Here is an 11,477-nt window from a genome sequence, read left to right as displayed (position 1 = left end):
TCTTGCAGATCAGAAAGACAATATAGATGGCTCTGAATTTCTTTTATGTCTACCAAAACTGTACCTTTAAAACTTTAAAAACAGCAGTGAATATAACAGCAGTACATTACCAAAATTAATACTCTGAAGAAAACAAACCTCTTAGAAGTAAAATATTTTGAAAAAAAGAAAAAATAATATGTAGAAGTTACTCGTGTGAAGAGAGAGAAATGTGATCGAAATAAATGTGATCTACCCACTACTACCCACACTCTTTAGAAGCTTGACTGCTCTTGAAGAAACATTCTCTTCTAATGTCATGTTATCTTGTTTGCATTGTGAACAAATATTCAGTACTTTCAGTGTGTGTTACAAATACCCAAACTTTTAAAACATTAGAACAGCTAGAAACAATTTATATAATTCATACATTTGAATTCTGAAGCACAATAAACCTTATCAAAAGTAAGAACATTTGAAAATACTAAACACCTCCTTCACCTCTTACCTTCTAATTTAAATCATCGTTCATTAGGTATTTCTCATATGAAACAAGAAAACAGATGTATATTTTGTTAAACAACTAGATCTAAACTCCTTACCATTTAAAACTGTAAGAAGATATGGGTTTTGTTCCTCCACCCTACTACTCTGCACTATTTAGGACCCTGACTGCTTCTCCTCCAACACAAAGGGAACAAAGTGCCCTGCCCCCTCCCTAGATGTGGGAGGAGCTGCGGACTTGGCCTTGGAAGGGGCACTAGCCTCAGCCATGGTTGGAGCCCTGGCCGCACCTCTCAGCCCTGCTCTCTCCGCCTGATCTCTCAGAGCCTCGTCATAGAGGTCTGGGAAGGAACTAGGAGCCTACCGTGGAACTTGGCTAGAACCTCCAGTACCTTCATCTTACTGGTGTCAGCACAAGCTCTCGGGCCCCACAGGAACTCATAGCGTGGAGGATCACTATTGGGCACCTGGCGGTAGTTCAGGTACTCCTTCTGCACCAGATCTTTGGTGATGAGCCTTCTGGCTCCCCAAAGATCCAGTGCCTCCTCCCAGCATAGATCCCCAACATACTGAGGAATTCCCAGATCTCCTCCTCAGTGGCGCGGTTACCATTCATGAAGATGACCCCCAGGAGCACCATGAGGAGACCAGACTTGGGCAGCCCCCCTCACCACTCGGACAATCGTTTCCTCCGAGGTTGAGCTTGCTGATGAGGGTGTAGATGTTCCTGCTACGGTCGACTTCCTTCATCTCCAGGCCAAAGACCAGCTCCACGCGCTCACAGGCTGTACTGAGGATCTCAGGGAAGTTGCTGCCTGTACTTCCTGCTGACGATTTTCATCAGGGCATTCTGCGTGATGGGCTCCTTCTTGGTGTACTTCTCCAGCAGGAACTCCACAGTATCCTGGCCTTCCTGGCCAGAGGATCTTTGCGAGTGCTCTGAGTGGCAGGGCTGCCTGGGAGGCACCTGCACTTTCCTCCTCTGGGCCCTGGGCACCTTCATCAGATCCTGCACAGGAAGGCCCTGCATCAGCAGAGCTAGGGGGCCATGGCTCCCTGAAGCTCCTGGCGATCGCCAGCAGCAGGGGAGCTCAGGGGAGAACCCTGAGGGCAGAAGAGGGGGAGGAGGGGCACTCCTCCTTTGGGGCTGGCAGCAGCACTGGCCTGGGCCTCCTGAGTGTCCCTCTGGACCAGGTGAGTTTCAGGCGACCATGTGGGACTTATTCTTGTGCTCCGAAGGCATGCTGACAGCAGGTCAGGGGCTGCAGGTGGGAGTGCGAGCAGGAAAGCAGGCAAGGAGGGCACCTGGAGGAGGGACAAGACATACTGTGAGAACCTTCAGTGCAAGGAGATTCCTCCCTGGCTTTAATGGAAGCCATCTCTGAGGGTCCTTGAGGCCAGTGCTCTAGGTCCCACAGGGCTTCTGTTTCTGCTCAGCCTGTCTCCTGGGACGCTGAGTAGCAAGGGAGAGTGAGCCCTGGGGCGCAGCAGACAGTCCTGACTGGGCATTAGATGTTTGGGCAGCTTGGCCTGGCAGGGGAGTCAGGTCCTCACAGCTGACAGTCAGAGTCAGGATGAAAATTGGTGCGAGACACCCCCATATCCAACGCCCCCAATCCCGCACTCAGCCCGTTTCCTCTCTCCTGTCTGGAAATTGACACTGCCACTTTCCATGTCACCCCACACGAGGAGAGGAGGGCGTACTCAGCCCCCCAGTGAAGGGTCCCAACACCTTCCTTCTGCTGTCTCCTGGCTGTCCCTTCACAACCAGGCTCCAAGCTCCCCTCTCAGGCCACCGGCCCCCTTCCTGATGTTGGCCAGGAGGAAACGCTGACCACAGGGAGGGTCCTGAGGGACCCTTTGCAGCGGAGGATTAGTCCTCATCCTGACTCTTCCCGAACCTTACATCCTCACTCTACTGACCCAGCTGCCAGCCCCTGAGACCAAGTCCCCTCCTCTCCAACTGCTCTGTGTCCTGAGGTCGCAGTGAGGGAGCCCCTCAGCCTTTAGATCTCCCAAAGGCTGCCCGGATGATCTGCAGGCAAATCGCGGTGAGTGGTGGTTACAGATGGCTGCCGTTCTGGTGTATGGAGACACTCATTCCCGCCGAGGGTCCCTTCTTCACTCCACAGGGCTCAGTGGCTCTCCCTCTACTGAGCAGAGCAGAGATCCAGCAGAGCCTGACCGAGGCATTCTTTCTCGACACCCCCCTAGGGGTTAGTGGATGGTCTTGGGGCCTTAAGAGCTAGGCTGGATCCTCTGGTCTGAGTGCACGGCTAGGGTGGCCGGAGGCTGTGTGGCCCCCTCTTTTCAGATAGAAAAGGGATTCGGGGTGCAGAGACGGGTCTCTGCACTTGTAACTCACGTCACATCTGATCTTGACACACGATGACACTTGGACTGCACACACTGGCCTCCGTCAATGGAAGCTCTCAGAGATAGCAGCACTGTAAAAGATGGCGTCGCTCCCCCAGCATGCTTAAGAGGACGTCACTTCCTGTCCTGGCGCATCTGGCTCCAGGAGGGCAGCAGGGGCGGGACCTGGACAGGCGGGGTTCCGGGGAGCTTCTCCCGGGATTGGCACGTGGACTTTCCCTTGATTCTTAAGGGGTCCTGGGTACGTCCCTGTCCTGAACTGTCAGCTGGCTCACTCCATGCCTCTCACTTGTGTCAGCACCCGCAGCAGGAAGAATTGGGGAGCCCACGCCTAACAGCTGTCCTGGAGCCCATGAGACCAACAGCGAGGGCTCTCTGGGCTCCCTCTTTCTGGAGTAAGCGATGCTCTGTCGTTCTCCATGCCTTGCCTTACCCCTGTAGATGCTGGGCTACGACCCATCTGCTCATCCGAGGACAAGGCCTCATATCGAAAATGTGAACCCCTGAGTCTCCCAGTATGAAGTGCACATACGTCTCATCTCACCATTTCTATCCAAGGCTTCCTGGAAATGGCTGCTACAGGTAAGATCAGCTGAGAGGGAAGGATGGGAGACTGTCTTCTGAGGTGTGGATCCCTTCACATCTCACTCAGAAACTTCATTCATATTGACTGCTGACAGGGCCTGGAAATCCCTTCCTTTCTGGCTATAAGTCCACCCTGTCCCCAGCCATGCTCATACCATTCCAGAAGAGTAAGTGAAGGGGCTCCTTAGCCTGACAGTTCTCACTGTGGGCTCCTCAGTCAACTGCAGGGTCATTGCTCAAACGTTCTGAGATGAAGTTCTGTCGTTTTGGGACAATTCCTATGGTACTAACTTTTCTCTTTTAGTCCCTGGGTGATAGTCTATTAAGGTGATCATTTCACAGGGCCAGTTCTCATCCACTAGCATTCCCTGGTGGCTCAGGCACTAAAAGAATCTGCCTGCGGATGCGGGAGACCTGAGTTCAATCCAGGGGTTGGGAAGACCCCCTGGAGGATGGCATGGAAACCCACTCTAGTATTCTTGCCTGGAGTTTCCCCTTGGACAGAGGAGCCTGGTGGGCTACAGTCCATGGGGTTGCCAAAGAGTCGGACACAACTCAGTGACTGGGCACACACACAACAAACTTTGTGCTGGTGATTTCATGATCTGGGCTGTACTGCCACATCCAAGCCAAGCTTTGGTGCCCCATGGCCCTGGCATGGGCCCCTCGGAGGTGCTGCCTCAGATTCCTTCAGTGAAGCAGTGGAGATTCATGATCCCAGGGCAGAGTGGAAGAATCCAGGGCTCAAGTTTAAAGCCTCTTCCAGCTGATCCTGTTGTCTGCTTCCCTTGCAGGTTGCACATCTGTGCCAGTCTCTTTAAGTACTCCTGCACCTGGGCACACATAGGGTCAAGTTCAGTGGAGACTTACTGTCCATCAGGGATTATTTACTTTTACACATAGGGTCAAGTCCAGTGCAGACTTACTGTCCATCAGGGATTATTTACTTTTATGTTTTCACTTTTGTTAATAGTTTTCTTCATTCCTTCCATAAGATTTCCGTGGTTACTTCAGGGTACAAAAATCAGCAGACTGTGTTTCATTGTGGTCTCAGCTACTCTGAATGTGGTACTAACTCTGTAAAGGAGTTACAGAAAATTGACAGTCTTACAATATCTGTTTGTCGTGAATATACATAACATACTATTCTGTTTGAGCCTTCATTTTCCTAAGACTCTCAGGAAATTCTTCTTGTTGCCTCCATGAAGACTGTATACATTTTTCTGAAGTTTCTTTGTAGGTAAATTTTTTTCTATGGTTGCTTTTGTTTATGGTGTATTTTCTGTTACTTGGTTTAAGTAATTGTTGATTCTTCCAGACCAACTGGGTGATTTTGCTGTCATGATCTTTTTTTTATTCCAGATTTTTGAAGTCTCTTATATGTTTGAATATTTCCTGTCCTGTTTTCTAAGAATTTTAATTTGAGAATCAAATTGTTACTGTGATCTTTTGCTTTTCATTACTTCTGACTTTTATTCATTTGGCATTGTTGTATGTAACTCTAGTGGCTATGTGTACTTCCCTAGATTTTTATTTCTAGTTTTTAAATTCATAGATTTTTTTAAACAATTATTTAAATTAGAAGATAATTAAATGGTGTGTTCAGGTTCTCTTTTATGAATCAGCTCTTAGTATACATATATCCCCCTCCCTCATAAACCTCCCTCCCACCCCCGACCTCACCTCTCGAGGTCATCACAGAGCTGATCCTTGTGTCCCCCAGAAACTTCCCCCACATGCCTGTTGTCCACATGGTAGTGCATATTTGTCCATGCCACTCTCTCAATTCGTCTCACTGTCTGCTTCCCCCGATGTGTCCACACTCCCGTTCTCTAGGTCTGTGTCTCCATTCTTGCCCTGCAAATAGATTTGTAACTACCCTTTTGTGGCCTTTGTTTCTCATTCTCTTAATAGTATCTTTTGCAGATAGAAGTTTTTAATATTAACAAGGTTCCGCTTATTATTTTCTTTCATAGACTGTGCTTTTGGTGTTGTGCCTAAAATCTCCTTACCAAACTCAAGTTTTGCCCCCGTTTTATCTAGATTTTTTTGCCTATTCCATATGGCATGTGAAATCCTAGTCCCTGACCAGTGATCAAACCTCTTCCCCCGCAGTGGAAGTGTTGAGTCTTTAAACACTGAACTGCCAGGGATGTCCCTGCAAGTTTTTTTTTTTAAATGTGAGTTTTTCATTTAGGTCTGTGATTTCTTTTGAGTTAATTATTTTGAAAAGGTTTTAGAGTTTGTATGTGGATTCATTTTTATTAGATATGGATGTCTAGTTATCCCAGGACTATAAGTTTAAAAGACTGTCCTTTTTGCATTGAATTGCCTTTGTGCCTTTGTTAAAGGTCGGTTGAGTGTTCAGGGTGTCTGTTTCTAGATTTCTGTTCTGTGCCATTGATCTGTCTAGTATTCTGTTAATAGCATACAGTCTTGAGTATTGTAGCTTTAAAGTAAGTTTGAAATCCAGTAATATCAATTCTCTGACTTTGATCTTTCATATTGACTTCAGTGGGTATTATGGATCATTTCATTTTTGACATAAAATTTAAATTGTTGGCTGCTATCTACAAGCTAACTTGCTGGAATTTTGAACCGACTTGTATTAAATATTAAGTTAAGTTGGAAATAAGTGACATCTCAACAATACAGCATCTCCCTATCAATGAACCTGGCATGTCTATTTATTTAGATCTTCTTTAATTTTTTTCAGTGCAGTTTATGAGTTTTTCTCATGTAAATCTTATACATGTATTTAAAGAATTATTTCTAATATATTTTGGTGCTAATGTAAATGGTGTTAAGTTTTTAATTGCAAGTTTCATCTCTGTATTGGAAAAGAATTGACTATTATGTATTAACCTTATTAATATATTAATTATATAATAGTTATATATTGATAATATATTAAACTTGTTAACATATACTCCTGGCTTATTAATGCCAGGAGTTTTCTTGTTGTTGATGATTATAATTCCATTTTTCTCTTCCAAATATCTGTATCTTTTGCTTCCTTCCTGTATCTCATTGCATTGGCTAGGCCTTTCAGGAAAGTGTTGAATAGACATGGTGAGAAGGGATATCCTCACCTTGTTCCTCACCTTAGTATGACAGCATCTGTCTTCGCACTCTGAAGTATGATGTTTTACCTGCATTTCTTTTCAGATGTTGTATATGAAGCTGAGGAAATGCCTGTCTGTATCTAGTTTGCTGAGAATTTTGATGATGAATGGGTGTTGGATTTTATCAGATGATTTTTTTCCTTCATCTCTTGATCTGATCTTGTGATTATCTTCCTTAGACTATTGTTATTATGATTTATCATCACTGATTTTCAAATGTTACACATCTGAAATGCATCCAACTTAGATATGTTATGTAATTCCTTTATGGATTGTTAGGTTTCTTTTCTTATATTTTGTTGAGGATTTTGCTTCTATGTTTATGGGAGGTATTTGTGTTCAATTTTTTTCTCTTAATTTCTTCATGAGATTTTGATATTCGAGTATAATACTCACCTCATAGAAAAGGAATTAGGAGGTGTTCCTTTTGCTTCTATTTTCTGGGAGAGATTGTAGAGAATTGTTATCATTTCTTCCTTAAATTTTTGATAGAATTCATCAGTGGAAACCTCTGGGTCTGTTACTGTCTTTATTGGAAGCTTATTAGTTATAGATTAAATTTCTTTAATAGATACAGACCTATTCAGAGTATGTATTTTTCTTTGTGAAAGTGGTGCTAAGGTATCCCTTCAAGCAGTTTCTCAATTGAACCTTTCATTTTTGTAGGCACAGAGTTGTTTGTAATATTCACTCATTATCCTTTTAATGTGTATGGAATCAGTAGTAATGGCCCTTCCTTCATTTCTGCTATTAGTAATTTAATCTGTGTTTTCTCCCTTTGTTCTTATTTAGCTTGGGGAGAAATTTATCTTCTTTTTATTTTGTATCTTTAAAGAAACTTCTTTGGATTTTGTTCTTTTTCTGCATTACCTTCCTTTTTTCAGTGTCAGTGGTTTGTGCTTTGATTTATTCTTCCTCTGCTTTTTCTTTTCCTTTACAAGTTTACTAATATAGAAGCTTAAGTTATTAATTGTAGGGTTTTTTTGTTATAGGCACTCAATGCTGTGTATACATCTTTACTGATTTTGCTGTATCACTTAACTTCTGATAAGCTATAATTATTTTTTCATTTGGTAAAACTATTTTAAAATTTCTCATTAGATTTTCCTTTGGCCCATGTGTTATTTAGAAGTTTATTGTTTACTCTGCAAATAATCTTTATCTTTCTTGCTGTCTTTTTGTTATCAATTTCTAGTTTATTTACCTCACACTTTTCCTGTAATTGTGAGGGTTTTTTGTTTTGTTTTGATTTGTTTTGGTCTTTGTTTTAAATAGACACTCTTGGTAAAGAAAGATGAGGGGCTCATGTCAGATTTTGGGTGGAACAGATTCCTTTGGTAGCCTTGACATTTTCTAAACAGGAACTCCGGGGTAGCCAAGTTGTCCTAGAATGTGGCCTTAGGGTGCTGTTAGAAACCATGCTAGAGGTCAGTCAAGGTTCTCAATGCAGATGTTTGGACAGAGTTGTTCATGCCAATAGTTTTTGCATTTCTCTGTTCCTAACCTCAGCTTGCAGTTCCATGACACATTGCCCTTTTTATAGGTAACGTCTTCTTGAGATCCACAGAAAGGATGGGATCGCCCACAGTGTAAGGTTGTGGTGTGGTGAGGTATGCCAAAAATCTAGAGAAGGATGCAGCGTCCCCCAGTTTTGGCCTCTGATGCAGTTCTGGTCCTGGAAACACACTCGGATTAAGAACGTGTAGGGAGGGAATTGGACTAGAGGACTTACAGAGAAGAAATTCACCCAATCAAGTCCCTGATTACTTATTTGGTCTTAATTTGAACGTCATGCAGTTTTCTCAGTTAAACTTCTCACATCAGAATGGATAGGGCCATAGAGGAAATGACAAAGATGAGAGGAGAAAAGTCTTGGCCTCAATGGGCGCCTTCACCTAAGGACAGTGTCAACTGCCACCCAAGCATTCTTTGGGGATGCACAGCCTGGGCGTCCTCCTTGCAGCTCTTAACTGAGGGGAGCCATGACACAGTGAGCTGACCCAGATCTTGCCCTGTGGGTCATGGAAAGAGAACCAAGCAGAGAGTGACAGGAAGCAAGTGTTCATGGGAGAGATAGGGTGAAAGTCAAGAGTCTTCAGCCAGCAGTTTGGGCAAGGCCACTGAGGTCACCATGGCAGCAATCCTAGCACAGTACCAAATATGTCACTGGTGAAAAGAGATTTCCTCAGTTCTTGCTCTTGCAAAGAAAGGGAAGGACTCTGAACTAGTGCGCATCAGAGGACTTGTCTGATAAAGGTCACTTTACCAGTCTTGTGAACTTGAGACAATTGCAAGTTATCCATCTATAAATGGAGTCTGCTAAATCCTATCCTGCATGAATGCTGGAATGCATGTACTACATATAAAGCAGAGTCATACTGATTAAGAAACACTGGTCTTTAATTTAATGCAAGTTATGATTATTATGCACCTCCAAAATACCACCTTCCTATCTGAGGTTTTTTTATCCAGTAGAGAGCAAAGACTATGCAGTGCTCTGGGACAAAAGAAATAAATACCCTTAAATGAGCTAAATTAAGGCAAAGGATATTTTATTTTTACCAAAAAAAAAGGGTTAGAGGAAATAAGGCAAACTACAAATTAAAAGCTTTTTCCTTTATATTTGCTTAATTGTTTTTTGGTTTCTCAATATTTTCTGTGGTCGCATTTCACATTACCATGAAAATCTCTCTTTCAGCAACATATTACCTACTTCCAGATCATAAAGACATACAGATGGTTCATGAATTTCTTTTACATCTACCAAAACTGTAACTTTAAAATCCTAAAACAGCAATAAATAAAACTGGAATATCATTACCAAACCAATATTCTGAAGAAAAGGAATCTGCTAGAAGTAAAAATATTTGATAAAAATGAGATAGATAATATGCAGAAATTACTAGTTTAAATCAGGAAGAAAATAGAGATTTAAACTTGGTTTGCTTGACCCCTACTAACCTGCACTTTCTAGCAGCTTGACTACTCTTTGAGAAAATTCTGTTCCATTGTCATCTCACCTTGTGTAGATGGTGAACAACATATTCAATACCCTCAATGTGTTTTACATATACCCAACCTGTGGCTTTCAAACCTTTAAAAAAACAAACGATGTGATTTATATGATTAATGCATTTGTATTCTGAAGCACAATAAACCTTATGAAAAGTAATTAACATTTGAAAATACTAAACTCCTCCCTGATTTCCGTAGTCTAATTTAAATCAATTTTCACTAGATATTTTTCCTATGGATAAAGGAAAAAAGATATATATTAAAAAAAAATGAGTTGTACCTAAACTCCCTTAGTACATAAAACAGTAAAGAGCATACAAGTTTTGTTCCCTCCACCCTACTACTCTCTACTATTTAGGAGCTTGACAGCTCTGTTCCAACACAAAATGGAAGAAAGTGTCGGGGCCTCCCTCCCTAGATGTGGGAGGAGCTGTAGGACTTGGCCCTGGAAGGGGCACTGGCTTCAGCCATTGTTGGAGCCCTGGCCATGCCTCTCAGCCCTGCTCTCTCCGCCTGATCTCTCAGAGCCTCAGCATAGAGGTCTGGGAAGGAAGTCGGGACCGTATCATGGATCATGGCCAAAACCTCTAACACCTTCATCTTATTTGTCTCAAACAAGCTCTCGGGCCCCACAGGAACTCGTAGTGCAGAGGATCGCCATTGGGCACCTGTCGGTACTTCAGTTACTTCTTTTGCACCATATCTTTGGTGATGAGCCTTCTGGGCTCTCCAAAGATCCAGTGCCTCCTCCCAGTATAGACCCCCAACACACTGAGGAATTTCCAGACCTCCTCCTTTGTGGTGTGGTTACCCTTCATGAAGATAATGCCCAGGAGCACCATCAGGAAACCAGACTTGGGCAGACCCCCACCACCCCCGCCCCCTGCATCACTCAGACCTTCATCGCCGCCTAGGTTGAGCTTGTAGATGAGTGCGTAGATGTTCCTGCTTGGGTAGACTTCCGTCAGCTCCAGGCCAAATACCAGCTCCATGTGCTTTAGAGGCTCTCCTGAGGATCTCAGGGAAGTGCTGCCTATACTTCCTGCCAATGACCTTCAGCAGGGCGTGCTGCGAGACAGGCTCCTTCTTGGTGTATTTGTCCAGCAGGAACTCCACCAGCATGCTGGCCTTCCTGGTCAGAGGATCTTTGCGAGGGCTCTGAGTGGCAGGGGCTGCCTTGGAGGCACCTGCACTTTCCTCCTCTGGGCCCTGGGCACCTTCATCAGATCCTGCACAGGAAGGCCCTGCATCAGGAGAGCTAGGGGCCATGGCTCCCTGAAGCTCCTGGTGATCTCCAGTAGCAGGGGAGCTCAGGAAGAACCCTGAGGGTCAGAGGAGGGAGAGGAGGGGCACTCCTCTTTGGGGCTGCAGCAGCACTGGTCTGGGCCTCCTGGGCATACTGAGTGTCCCCCTGGACCTGGTGGAATTTCACAGGGACATGCTACTTCTTGTTGTGCCTCTGAGGCATGGTGACACTGGTTATGGATCACAGGCACATGCGGGCAGGGTGGCAGGCAAGGAGGGCACCTAGAGGAAGGACAAGCAGATGTTGTGAGCAACTGCAGTGAGGAGATTCCTCCCTGGCTTGAACCCAAGCCGCCTCTGAGGGGTCCTTGAGGCCAGTGCTCTAGGACCCACAAGTCTCGTGTTCTCCTGGTGAGCCCCTCCCTTGAGACTGCTGGGTAGGAAGTGAGAGTGATCACTGGGGCGCAGCCAGACAGCCCTGCCTGGGCATTAGAGCAAGGCCTGTAGGGGCTGGCAGGGGAGGCAGGTCCTTTCAGTTCACATTTCAGAGTCATGATGAAAACTGGGGCAAGACGCCCTCATATCCCCCCCGCGTCCAAACACACGCACCCTGTTCCCTCTCTTGCTTTGAAGTTGACACTGTCACCT

General features: G+C 44.7%; 2 pseudogenes; both read right to left on the bottom strand.

Annotated features, from left to right (window-relative positions):
• Positions 1-773: 773 nt before the first annotated feature.
• Positions 774-5,197, bottom strand: LOC108635209 (annotated as a pseudogene).
• Positions 5,198-9,998: 4,801 nt separating this feature from the next.
• Positions 9,999-10,853, bottom strand: LOC102185553 (annotated as a pseudogene).
• Positions 10,854-11,477: the final 624 nt, after the last annotated feature.

This window comes from Capra hircus, unplaced genomic scaffold, assembly GCF_001704415.2.
Source record: "Capra hircus breed San Clemente unplaced genomic scaffold, ASM170441v1, whole genome shotgun sequence".
NCBI classification, from domain to species: Eukaryota; Metazoa; Chordata; class Mammalia; order Artiodactyla; family Bovidae; genus Capra; species Capra hircus.
The sequence above is the reverse complement of the archived record's forward strand: the minus strand, read 5'-3'. Positions and strand labels throughout refer to the sequence as shown.